At 42.5% G+C, this 13,976-nt stretch overlaps 1 long non-coding RNA gene across 1 annotated transcript in view; it reads left to right on the top strand.

The window, feature by feature from the left end:
• Positions 1 to 6,526: 6,526 nt before the first annotated feature.
• The window catches only part of LOC307206655, a 386,119-nt gene continuing 378,669 nt past the window's right edge, over positions 6,527 to 13,976 (top strand). The window contains exon 1 of the long non-coding RNA XR_013834462.1: positions 6,527 to 6,640. This is a non-coding gene — a long non-coding RNA (uncharacterized lncRNA). The remainder of the gene's footprint in view (positions 6,641 to 13,976) is intronic.

Below are 13,976 nucleotides of genomic sequence, written 5' to 3'. Positions count from 1 at the left end.
ATTTGTTCTTTTTTAAAATCAGTTTGGAAAATACAGTGGTACCTCTGGATACGAACGGGAACTGTTCCAGAGCCCCGTTCGCATCCTGAAGCGAACGCAACCCGCGTCTGCCATATCTGTCAACCTTTCCCTTTTCTTGCGAGGAATCCTATTTGGAATAAGGGGATTTCCCTTTAAAAAAAGGGAAACGTTGACAGCTATGGCGTCTGTGCGGGTCGTGATTCGCCGCTTCTGCGCATGCTCAACCTGAAGCAACTTCAACCCGAGGTATGACTGTATATATTTACAAGACAGAGTAGCACAGCTAGTTTCCATACTGAGTGTAAGGCTGATTTCAAAGAGCTCAGTGAACTACTGGGTGAGATTGCATGGTCAGAAATAGTCAAAGAGAAGGGAGTCCAGAACGGATGGGAGTTTGCCATACCAAGGATGAGAATTAGCTGGTCAGTTGAGCTGGAGAGCTCTGTTTCAAGAGAACAGTAGATGTGACAGTTCTAATGTCCTCCTTCTGGAAGCCTGTGCTTTGAATTCTTCAAGGGCTTTTAAAAAAAAAACCCCGCAGGAGCCAGCTGCAGAGGAAAGTGTCTAAATAAACTCAAAGCGTTAAATTGGTTCTTGCTATTAATGCCACACAATCAAGTTGGCAAGGGGAAATGGAATACAAAAGACCTTCACATCCAGGATATTGTTTCTAATCCAGGCACGACAGGTAGAGAGACTCAACGGCAGCACCTGATGACTATTTGCTACATTAAGCAAAATAGTCAAAGTCATCCAAATCTAATTTAGAGAACTGCTTTCGTACATATTCTTTAAATAGTTCTTGAGCTTCATGTGCTGTCAATGGGCGCAACTCAGAAGACCTGTATTTAAGTCAAGAATATATTTTTAAACTAGCCTGGCATTTGTAAAATAAAATGAAAATCAGTTAAAACAAAAACAGTTAATATTTTGTTGAGGGAAAGCTATACATAGGGAAGTTTTCTTTTTAACAAAAAGCCTGTATTAAAATCTATGGGTGTGTGTGTGTGTGTGTGTGTGTGTGTGTGTGTGTTCTCAACTGGAGGCAAATTTAGAAGGTAGAAAGAGAGCTTCACCCTGTAATTGGACCCCCCATTTCTTCCTTATGTGCCATTTGGGGTAATACTATGGCACCAACCATAGATGGCACCTGAGATAGAGAGCAATAATTAGTTTGCTAGCTCCAGATAAATTTTTGTTTTCAGGCAGTCTGTAAATACTGTAAATAAATATTTAAATTGAGGGAGCTACCTGGAGGAAGGGAAATTTTCAAACACAATTTAAAACTGAACCATAAACTATATTCAAAATATGCATGTTTTCTTAAGCAATAGTTCCGTGGAAAGGTATAGGAATTACTTCTCAAATAATACATTTAGGTCAGGAGCATTAATGTGAAATATGCAGTTATTTCCCCTTGAAAAGATGTGTGTTTAATTTTTAAATCTCACAATGCCTCACGCCAAGCACCCAGTTGGTATTTTGGATGTGCTAATATCTATCTACCTTGGTAAAGGGAATTCTGGCAGAGTTCTACTTATCAGAGGTGGGGTTTTTTTTTTTATAAAAAGCCTGAAGAGAACTGAATGTGTTTCTTCAAGCTTTTTCAGAGGTGGAGTTTTTTTTATAAAAAACCTGAAGAGAACTGAATGTGTTTCTTCAAGCTTTTTCACATATGTGAAGCCAAACACTGTTTGCAAGGGAATGTTGCATGAATCCATAAAGATTTTTTTCTGGCTCGCCTATGATTCATAACCAAAATGCAGCTACCAACATCCTAAACCACTGTGCCCAAGGTGGACTGACAGCCATTTGTTCTATTGGCTGTTAAAATTATGCCCTGAAACTTCCCTATACAGTATATGTCATCACTGCACTCATATTCTAGAACTAGAATAAATTATGGAAATTGATCTGATTTGCTTAGACATGAGCCCAACTTCTGGCTCGTGATATGGAAGACAGGATAGCAAACATGTCAGGCCCCTCACCCCTGGTTTCGCTTGGCATGCAAAATGGCCGACATCTCCAGGTGGTTTTCCTGTCTGAAATGCTGGAGAGCTGCTGTGAGTCAGTGTAGAAAACAGTACTGATCTAAATGAACCCATAATCTATTACAAAGCAGCTTTGAATGTCCTCCTATTCTTGATTTTACCTTTACAGTGGCCACACCCTGGGGAATTGGCTTCAACTGGCTGGCTAAACCAGGTGAGGGTAGCCAATGCGTCTCAAACTTTTGATGAGTTAGGGACTTCGACTGCATATGAAGACAGGCTCTGGGTGGTGGGTCCAACGGCCAAGAAGGCGGTTACTGCACATTCTGTGAGGGGAGGAAGGGGTTTGTCAGCTTGGAAGATAGCTTATCTAAAGATACAACAGGAACATAAAACCAAACAGAAGGATTTTGCTTTTTTTAAAAATAAACCCCATCCTGGAATAAAACCAGCAACAGGTCCCAGCTCAGTGCAAAAAGGTCCCAATCCAATGCTAAATTCAATTCAATGCTAAAAACCCATAATCTAGGTGCCAAGCAAGCCTTCTGGGTTGTTTTCCATGAGTGCAGTGGGACATGGGTGGTGCTGGGGTCTAAATAACTAAGCCTCTTGGGCTTGCTGATCGGAAGGTTGGTGGTTCAAATCTACGTGACGGGGTGAGCTCCCGTTGCTCTGTCCCAGTTCCTGCCAACCTAGCATTTATTTTGAAAGCACACCAGTATAAGTAGGTAAGCATTTCGAAAGCACACCAGCGCAAGTGACGGGAAGGTAAACGGTGTTTCCGTGCGCTGCTCTGGTTTCCATTACGGTGTCCCATTGTGCCAGAAGTGGTTTAGTCCTGCTGGCTGCATGAACCAGAAAGCTGTCCGTGGAAAAAACATCGGCTCCATTCGGCCTGAAGGTGACATGAGCACTGCAACCCCATAGTTGCCTTTGACTGGACTTAACCGTCCAGGGGTCCTTTACCTTTTTTTTTTTACCTCTGCAAGTGCATTGCCACAGAGAAGGCTCTCTCTTTCACAGCCACCTGCCTCACCTTATTTGGAGATAGAGCATGGAGAAGGGTTTGCCTTTTGTACATGTGCCTGGATACTCTAGTCATACCTTTAGGTCAGGGATCAGCAAACTTTTTCAGCAGGGGGCTGGTCCACTGTCCCTCAGACCATGTGGGGGGTCGGACTATATTTTTTTTTGAGGGGAAATGAATGAATTTCTATGCCCCACAAATAACCCAGAGACACATTCTACTTATGTAAAAACATGCTGATTCCCGGACCGTCCGTGGGCCAGATTGAGAAGGCGATTGGGCCACATCTGGCCCCCGGGCCTTAGTTTGCCTACCCATGCTCTAGGTTTTCAAATGCCACTAACATGGACTTCACACAACATACTGATTCTGTCACATTGCTCTAACTCAAAATCCTCCTATGCAGCTTAGCTTATTTTCCCCCACTGTACCTTGTAATGTTGCCATTAACTTCCTCTATGTTAGAGGAATATAACACTTTGGTTCATTTTTATGGTTTGTTTTTCTGGAAGAAACCCAAGCCTTTCAAATACAGTCTGCTGATATGCTGTAAACATGTCTGCATCCACGTTACAATATTGACGCTGTATTTATATGCTTGCTACTACTGGCAAACCTGGAATGGTTTCTGAGTCAGATGCCAAGATAGGTAACTAAATAGCCTCTTCTGCTTCATACAAAACACTGTTCAGGTTACATTTCCCAGGTCTCTTGTAATCATTTCCAATTGAGGGGGGTCTCTGTCCTTATCCAGAACGTTCACTGTGGCAGATACTTTTCTCTTTCCTTGAACCTTCATCGACAAAGTCCTGTAATCACTTCATTTCTGAGAAAAGAGACCCTTCATTTTGTACTGTTTTGTAATGATTTGACAAATAATTCCTTTTATTGCCTTTGCAAAAATAATGTCAACTTCCTAGTAGAATGATGTACATGGAAAAAAGAAAGAAAACATAGCAAAAACTTTCAGGGAGGTGTCACAGAAAATTAGTTTCTCTTGGGAACTTTCACGTTCAAGTAAAAATAAAGAGCAATTGCCCAAAGCCAAACAAATGATCAAGTACTTTTGTAAGGAGGAGTTTTTTAGTATTCTAAAATGGGCTCAGGCATGCTCTATGCTCATCCAAGTGAATAATAAGCTTGAAGAGGGCCAATCCATTTTTTTTTAAAAAAATATTATTTTATTCTTTTTTTCCATATAGAAAGTTACTTTTCTTTGCTCACAGTATATTTAGGGGTGAAAAACAAGTGATTTCCCGCTCACCCAACATCAATGTTTATAACTCAAATTACGTACAATTGTGTTTTAAGGTTCCTTCTTATCTAATTTCATCCCCATATATTTCTTAATATATTCTGCTGTTTTCTTACACTTCAAACCCCGCTGTGGTCTTCACATATAGGGAATAACTTTTTATATACGCTACAAATGGCTTTCAGTCTTCTTTAAAAGATTCTAAATTTGTATCTTTTATTGGTGCCATCAATTTTGTCATCTCTATATATTCTAAGATTTTCATCAGCGATTTTTCTTTTGAGGCTGTTCTCTCCTCCCCCTTCCATTTCTGTCCATATAGAATCCTTACCACTGTAGTCACATATATAAATACCTTTGAGGCTGTCTTTGGGATTTCGCTGTAAAAAACAAACAAAAACCACATCTTAGTTTATGTATCTGGGAAGTGTATAAAATGGACTTATTTAAAAAATCTAAACAGTGTGCAATAAGTAAGATTATCAAAAGGAAAAGAAAACTGCATCCAAGAAAGCAGTTATTGACATTTCATCACTGGCCTAAAACAATCCAGCCAGAAGAAGGAGTGTGTTGACTCTATTAGACCTCTAGCTCTGCCTGTCTGCTCCTTAAGTACTGGCTGAAAGCAAGCAACGTTCCACCAGGGAGTAAAGTCAACCCATTTTTAGCATAATGTACAGAGGGATGGAAATTACCACAGGAAAATGCCCCCCCCCATATACTGTGAGCACACATATAGTGTAAGATATGGCAATCAGACAATTTGCTATACTTGGTATGTTCCCAGATGAATTCAAGCTAGCAGCAATGCTATTTTTGTCACTATTGTGCTTCTCAATCCTTCGAGAGCATTCAAGTCCATAACCCAGAGTCAGGTTTCATGGACAAAGGTGCCTTGAAGGAACCGTGCTTTTGTTGAGATTCCTGTATTTCAGGGGGTTGGACTAGATGACCCTCGGAATCCCTTTCATGCCTGCACAGTTGCCTGAACCACAGGGCAATAGTCAACTAAAGAGTTGTACTAGCGCAAGAATTCACGCAAGAATTCCTTCCTCTCTTCCCCCACGCGTCTCACACCATCCCCAAATCTCCTCTGAAGGGTTAGAGGAACCCCCAGAGCAATTTTATGTGTAGCATGGGGGGATGAGAGTGGGGAAATGTTTGGTTCTTTGTTCCATACCGAAAATAATCATATTAATAATAATTTATTATTTGTACCCCGCCCATCTGGCCGGGTTTCCCCAGCCACTCTGGGCGGCTTCCAACAAAGATTAAAAATGCATTAAAATGTCACAAATTAAAAACTTCCCTAAACAGGGCTGCCTTCAGATGTCTTCTAAATGTCAGGTAGTTGTTTATCTCTTTGACATCTGATGGGACGGCGTTCACAGGGCGGGCGCCACTACCAAGAAGGCCCTCTGGCTGGTTCCCTGTAGCTTTGCTTCTCGCAGTGAGGGAACCGCCAGAAGGCCCTTGGCGCTGGACCTCAGCATCCGGGCAGAACGATGGATGTAGAGACGCTCCTTCAGGTATACTGGGCCGAGGCAATGGGTGCAAATCTTCATGGAGCCCAGCTCTGTTTGCTGCAGTTGGCAGAGATCCCATGCAATGCTATTGTTGCTGAACCCAAAGGGACATGGATACAGTAAAACAGGCAAATGGCACAGAGCTTCCTAGAAATGAGAAATAACTCACTACTCATCCATCTGGGCCAGACCATCATCTCTCTTTTTGAGGTTTTAGCAGGTTTCAGGGAAATGCTCTGATCGAGGGTAGGCAGAGAGTCTTGAGGATTAAAACTGTAACACTGTGGTACACACAGTTTGTGTTCAACCACTGAGCTATGGCCCTTTCTTCTTACCTTCCTTTGGCATCCTACACAGCTGCCCCACAGAAGTCATGGAGGGCAACACACATACCATTCACAGCACTCATAGCAATTGTCACAACCTTGGCAGTTTAGGCATTAGATATTCATAGTCTTGATCAGAGGGGAGGTTGTAGCCTTTGCCTGGCCCTTCCAAAATGAGGTATCCCGTTAAAGGAATCCAGGGGAGATGCTTCTTTCCTGATGCCCAGGCAGGGATGAGGGGCCACAACATTCCCCAGGTGCAACCTGTTGGAAAATTGTGTACGTGCAGCTACTCAAACAGAGTCAATTAAGGTTTGACAGACAGCCAGAAGGCAATCTGAAGGAGTAAGTCTGCCTGGTGATAACAGAAACATGGAGACAGCTCCCTGATTGGTCAAGCTCTCTCAAAGGAGTGATAATTAATGGCCTACTAACTGGAATGTGTTAGTTCAGAGGTTCAGAGTTCTGTGTGTCAGTGTAGTGAGTTGTGAGTCGTGTCAGAGAGAGCTAGCTAAAGATCTGTGTTCTGTTCCCGTAAATAGTCCACTGTATATAATAAATGAGGGACGCGGGTGGCGCTGTGGGTAAAAGCCTCAGCGCCTAGGACTTGCCGATCGAAAGGTTGGTGGTTCGAATCCCCGCGGTGGAGTGCGCTCCCGTCGCTCGGTCCCAGTGCCTGCCAACCTAGCAGTTCGAAAGCACCCCCGGGTGCAAGTAGATAAATAGGGACCGCTTACTAGTGGGAAGGTAAACTGCGTTCCGTGTGCTGCGCTGGCTCACCAGATGCAGCTTGTCATGCTGGCCACGTGACCCGGAAGTGTCTGCGGACAGCGCTGGCTCCCGGCCTATAGAGTGAGATGAGTGCACAACCCTAGAGTCTGGCAAGACTGGCCCGAACGGGCAGGGGTACCTTTACCTTTTTTATATAATAAACACCTAACTACAAGTTCCTGGTTCCTGCTTCGTCTATCCTGTCTGCAGCCAAGTCGCCAATTGCTTCCGTGGATTCTGCGTTTACTCCGCAAGGTCTGTCTAAGGTCCTGCAACTAGTCAGAAAGTTGTGAAACCCAAATAGGTTTTGCCAAAGCTACCCTTTGATGTAGCTCTGGAACTCCTTCATTTCTGGTTGACTCCAAAACACAACTTCCTTCGGCAGGTGAGCCAGAAGGGGTGGGGTCTACGTAATGCCTATGCCAAACCTTTTACATCTGTTGTCAATAAAGCTGTGGTCTGATTTCACCCAAATATCGGCTGCCATGCCTCTTATTTTTGGTATTGGGGAGGACCATAGGTTGTTTGGGGGGGGTATGCCTTGCCACGCAAGATGGAGGGCAAAAATTGCACCTTCATTTGCACAGTGCTAAAACAGGGAAATGGGTTTTGCCCACCAGAGGACAAAGGAACACATTTCAGCTGTAAAAGGACAGCCGCTGATTGCAGGAGTGCAACTCAAGCCATGCTATATGTTTGCTATTGAAATCTACCTTGGAAATCATACCTTGTCCTGTTCAGACCATTATCTTATTGGGAATGCTCAGGGTGGCAGCAGAGGATATATTGTTTATAAATATCCTTCCTAGCTTGCATTATCAAGTTCCTTTACTTACCAGAGTCCATTTCCATTTACACAGCAGAAAACATGTTGCAAACGCGTGTGAGTCTCTTAAGACAATGCGCCATTCAAGCTGGCTTGTCCAGATTGAAACGTGTTCTAATATTTTCCTGGTAAGACCCCTTGAACCCCTCCTAAAAGAATGAAGATACCACAGTCTTATACATAAGCGATAAAAAGAAAGTTTACTCATGATCAGGCAGAGAACAGTGTGATCCCTGAAGGCAGACTTAAGGCTTAAAGTTACAAACTTATACAGTGGTACCTCGGGTTACAGACGCTTCAGGTTACATATGCTTCAGGTTACAGACTCCGCTAACCCATAAATAGTACCTCAGGTTAAGAACTTTGCTTCAGGATGAGAACAGAAATCGTGCGGCGGTGGCGCGTCGGCAGCAGGAGGCCCCATTAGCTAAAGTGGTACCTCAGGTTAAGAACAGCTTCAGGTTAAGAACAGACCTCTGGAAAGAATTAAGTTCTTAACCAGAGGTATTACTGTACTAGAAGGTTTATCCTATAAGGAAGATGACCTGGGGCCAGCAGTTCATTCCAGGAAGTTCACAGATGGAAAAGAGGTCACGCCCACCCACTAGTCACATGCAAGGAAGGATGCTCCAGGCCAGGAGGAACAGGAAGTTTCGACTGACTGAACCAAACATTTCCTTGCATGTCCACTCTAGGAAAACAAGGAATGTTGTATTTGACTGCTCCCAGTGGATGACATCCCACAATCTTCAGTAAGCACATGTGCTGACATTCAGAGAGCAGCGTTCTGTGAGTAATTTGCAAATTGCTTGATGTCCTCGCTGTTGTTATCCTCATGCTTGTCGCTGTGTACCTTAGTGTCAATTATTGCTGCTAATGTGCGTTGTCCCAAATATCTTCGAGCAGCAGGAGCTTTGGTTTGTGCATGCTGCACTCATAATTTTCATATGGTTTCCATGATTTTCGCTAGCCTGATCATTTTAAGAATTAATCACACATGATTGAGGAATGAGCTCAGACATGAAACTGACATCCAGATTGCTAAATTGAAATATTCATGAAATAAAAGGACTACAGCTTTATAAATCATGGTGATGCTATTGATTTTTTCCCCCTCCTTACATTTCCAGAATGGACTCATAAATCTGTGTGTATCAGACAGAAACAACATAAATGGAGGGACTGATTTGTTTTCTGTTTGCATGGGTTTCCCATTTTGCTTTTGGCTTCCATATATCCTTACCTGGAAGAAGCATGCATTTACAGCATGGAAGACAATTTGAAGCTAGTATTTCAATATTAAGAACACTTATTGATTGTCTGAGTATTTCCTTCTCATAAACTTCAAAGATTGTTGATGTTTAAATGCTGTACGGGAGGAAAAACTATCGATGTGTGGGTTTTATTCATTGTTCACTGATACCTTGATGGACACGGCAATTTAAGTGTGCTCTGCTTTTATAAGAATACATTTGAAACTGTAAGGCCATTTCAGACGTGACAAAATTCTTAAACTGAAGCCGCTTCCATATAGAAAATTGAATGCCAACCATGTGCAATAATCAAACACACACTTGTATTCTGCAGTGAGCATGCACGCTCTGGGAAGCTGAAACGGGTATAAAAAATATACAAAGAATGAAATGTACATGCATGCAACCATTACACATGGCAATCTAAATGTGACTATATGTGATTTTGTTTCAAATCTTGTTCAGAATTTTTTCCCCACATCTGATGCAATCATTAGTACAAATCTTTCTTTAGGAAATAATATGTGGTCATAAAATAAGCGTTATTTGCAAATGCATTTTTGAAATGACACAACCTTGAAAAAAACACACACGTTACGTATGTGCCCATCTAGATAAGATCCACTACATCTACTGACATGAAACCTGTCCATTATTTTGAAATCGCTGGGTCTTATTTCCATGTAATGATATATTCAATTGGGCTGCAATATAGATGCATTGACAATAGAAAATAAGGGTTTATGAAGGTGTGAAAATGAAAACATATCAATAAAAAGGGAAAGTTTAAGGTCTCCAGCCCCAATACAGATAGACTTTGTATAAGATATGTGCTTGTTAACAAATAACTTTCCCCCCCAATTCTGTTGGCCAAGCAAAAGAGAATAACCCATGTTACAGTGTGCTACAAGCAAAAGGAGACTAGTGTTTGAGATATCCTTTTGACCACAAGGTCACTTTTATAATAGTCATGCCGGAACCCCTGTTATTTCCTGTGATTTCCTTAGTAGAAGAAAGAAAGAAAAGAAATTTAGTGAATGAGTTTTGCTTCATGCTGAACTCCAGTAATTGCTCTTTTTCGGGTGGATTCTCTTACTATCTTAAACTACCTGGCATTATATTTAGCCTTGATAGACACATCTCTCTTGCTCCTGATGATGACAATGTATCTGGATTACTTAGATTACTCCTTAATGTATTGCTTTGTGAAGAATCCTCCTACATGCAACATTTAGTTGTGCCATCCCTATTATTATTTATGCTTTTTTTCATAAAATGTATATATTGCTTGATTATTTTTTTTAAAAAAAATTAAAAATCCCTATGATTCTGAGATCTGATTACATGCATCCAAGGTCCTGGCTGAATTTACCTTCATGGCAAGGATTACAATATGAGACAAGAAAGATTTGCAGCCAGTCCCTACATTACTAATAGAGACTAGTTCATGTGGCTGGATTTTGAAACCTGTGGTTTGAAGTCACCTGGGTTGTCTTAGACACTTGTCATAAGCAGTGCCGGATTTACATATAAGCTAAACAAGCTATAGCTTAGGGCCCCACTCTCTTGGGGGGGGCAAAAAAAATTAAAGGAAAAAAACTGGATGTACATTTCCAAAATATAAGAGAAAAAAATAAATAAAATAAAACCTACATAAAGCAACAGTGTTTTGTGTTGTGTAGGCTCCTATGATGTAAGTCATGGGCCCCGCCTGCTAGCCTGCTCCCTAAAATATCACTGATTTGCTTCCTTCTATATAAAGGGTGCCTACATTCTGCATGGACTGGTTGCATAGCAACATGTGCAAATGGCTTTGGATACCTATTAGGTCCACAAATTACCATATAGCATATATTCAACACAAAAAAGTGACAATTTGTTGTTGACAAAGGACAGCTGGACATATAAAGGGCCCCATTACCTTCAGGCTGATCACCAAAGAATTGATGCTTTTGAATTATGGTGCTGGAGGAGACTCTTGAGAGTCCCATGGACTGCAAGAAGATCAAATGCATCCATTCTCAAGGAAATCAGCCCTGAGTGCTCACTGGAAGGACAGATCCTGAAGCTGAGGCTCCAATACTTTGGCCACCTCATGAGAAGAGAAGACTCCCTGGAGAAGACCCTGATGCTGGGAAAGATGGAGGGCACAAGGAGAAGGGGATGACAGAGGACGAGATGGTTGGACAGTGTTCTCAAAGCTACCAGCATGAGTTTGACCAAACTGCGGGAGGCAGTGGAAAACAGGAGTGCCTGGCGTGCTCTGGTCCATGGGGTCATGAAGAGTCAGACACAACTAAATGACTAAACAACAACAACAACCTTCAGTAGCTTAGAGTCTCATCAAACCTAATTCCGGACCTGATTGGGTGCAGGAGTTTGCAAAGCAGGGGCAAAAGGTTTCAGGTCTGGAGCCAATGCTTGGGAAGAATATAAACCTGGCCTGGATATGTCTGCAAATGCCACTTCCGATCCACAGCAGCCCTTCCTTTTCATGGATTTATGTCCCTTCTCCATCAGCTACTTTAGGATGAGCAGTTTTTCTTCCAGCCTGTCTCATCCTTGGCAGACATATTCATTTACTACTGCATGGGGCAACGGAGGGTGGCAAGGGAATCTTCAGGGAGCTTGCAGTCCAGGTTGAAGGACATCAGCAAGTGAATCCAATTTGAGAACATTATATATATCTTCTTTGTTTCCAACAAGCATCTAATCTAGCTTAGTATAACCACAGAATACTGCTAATGTGGTATATCATCAATCAGTACAGAGGCATATCTGCAAATGGTTCCACTGTCTGGTTGTACACAATATATTACTCATTTACCCTTCTCATCTTGTCCCTGCAAGATCATTAGTCCTATGGGTTATAGCTAGGGCACACAGAGAGGTCTCTTTAAAGGGAGGGTGTTTCGTTTGCCGACTGTTCGAGACTGCAGAATATTAAGTGAAAAAAATAATTAAATGTGTAGTCTACTCTTTTGCTTCAGTGGTTTAGGGTGTCATCCTATATAGGACAGTGCTTGCCAACCCTTTTGATATGATAGCCCACAAATCCAAATTGGGAGGGACGTGGGTGGCGCTGTGGGTTAAACCACAGAGCCTAGGACTTGCCAATCAGAAGGTCGGTGGTTTGAATCCCCATGACGGGGTGAGCTCCCGTTGCTCGGTCCCTGCTCCTGCCAACCTAGCAGTTCGAAAGCGCATCAAAGTGCAAGTAGATAAATAGGTACCGCTCCGGCGGGAAGGTAAACAGTGTTTCCGTGTGCTGCTCTGGTTCGCCAGAAGTGACTTAGTCATGCTGGCCACATGATCCGGAAGCTGTTCGCCAGCTCCCTCAGCCAATAAAGCGAGATGAGCGCCGCAACCCCAGAGTCGGTCACGACTGGACCTAATGGTCAGGGGTCCCTTTACCTTTACCTTTTTAAGTCCAAATGTACTTGGTTGGTGATCATTATTTATTGTCACATGAATTTTCGACCTTAGGTTTTTGCCAGTTATCAGTTCCTGCATTTTAGCTGCAGGTTTGCTTATTTTATACCATTGTTTGAGCCATCTGTGCAAAAATGTGCCTAACACCCCTATTAATGTGAAATTTGTTGAAATATTTATAGTACTTACAAAGTTATTCAGGGCTGTTGGTTTTTTTTATTGGGAAATGTAAGAATATCAACCATCTGATTGCAGAATATTACTTCATAAGCTTTAAAATTTATTCTAAAACATATGGTTACACCGGCAGTGTTAGATAAAACAAGCTATGAATATTTTTAAATAGTTTTAGCAGTGATAAAATCTATTTTGGCAAGTACCAGTTGGATGGCTGGGCTTGTATTTTGGCAACAAGTAGGTCAGTGTGAGGTGGCCAGACCTAGTCTCAGATCATTACAGACACAAACCTTGCTACTGTATTTCATCATAGCAATCATTGCTGGAAAGCTTGGCTTTCAAAGATGTACTACCAATTGGCAGCAGCAGGCCTTGTGAGGAACGGTTGAAGGAGCTGTGTATGTTTAGCCTGGAAAAGAGGAGAATGAGAGGAGATGTGGTAAAGGTAAAGGGACCCTTGACCATTAGGTCCAGTCATGGACGACTCTGGGATTTGTGGCGCTCATCTCACTTTACTGGCCGAGGGAGCTGGTCATGTGACCAGCATCACTAAGCCGCTTCTGGTGAACCAGAGCAGTACATGGAAACGCCATTTACCTTCCCGCTGGAGCGGTACCTATTTATCTACTTGCACTTTGACGTGCTTTCGAACTGCTAGGTTGGCAGGAGCAGGGACCGAGCAACGGGAGCTCACCCCGTCGCAGGGATTCGAACCGCCGACCTTCTGATCGGCAAGTCCTAGGTTTCAAATATCTCAAGGGCTGTCACAAGCTTGTTCTCCTGCTCTGGAGTGTAGGACTCAAACCAACAGATTCAAGTTATAAGTATCTAAGTATCAGGAAGAGCTTTCTGACAGTAAGAGCTGTTTGACAGTAGAACGGTCTCCCCCAGGTGGTGGCAGAGTTTCCTCTAAGCAGAGGCTGGATGACCATCTGTCATGGATGCTTTAGCTGAGATTTCTAGATGATCCTGGGGTCCCTTCTAACTCTGCAATTCTATGATTCTATACTACTTGTAGCTTCTATTTTTAACCACTGGAAAATTATTATTATATTATATTATTATAATAAGAACACATACATCTTGGCCCCACTGAGGGGGGAAAAGTAGCTTCTGGTGGTGATAGACATTTTAGTGGAAAATGGCAGACAGGAAAAAAGTTTAAGCATCCTCCCCCATCGTTCCTCTACTCAGAGTAGCTGACTACAATGTTTGTGCAGTGCAATGCTACCCAACACGGAATAAGAAAGCTTACGCAATTCTTCTCATCTGAATTTTTCCTGGGGTTCTGGAGTTCCAAAGTACCTGGTCTTGTTTCTGAACTGGAACTGATCTATTTGGAATCTCCCTTTGTCTTGGAATTTTGTG

The sequence above is a fragment of the Podarcis cretensis genome (assembly GCF_951804945.1).
Source record: "Podarcis cretensis genome assembly, chromosome: 17".
NCBI lineage: Eukaryota > Metazoa > Chordata > Lepidosauria > Squamata > Lacertidae > Podarcis > Podarcis cretensis.
Note: the sequence above shows the minus strand (reverse complement) of the source record. Positions and strands in the feature narration are given on the sequence as shown.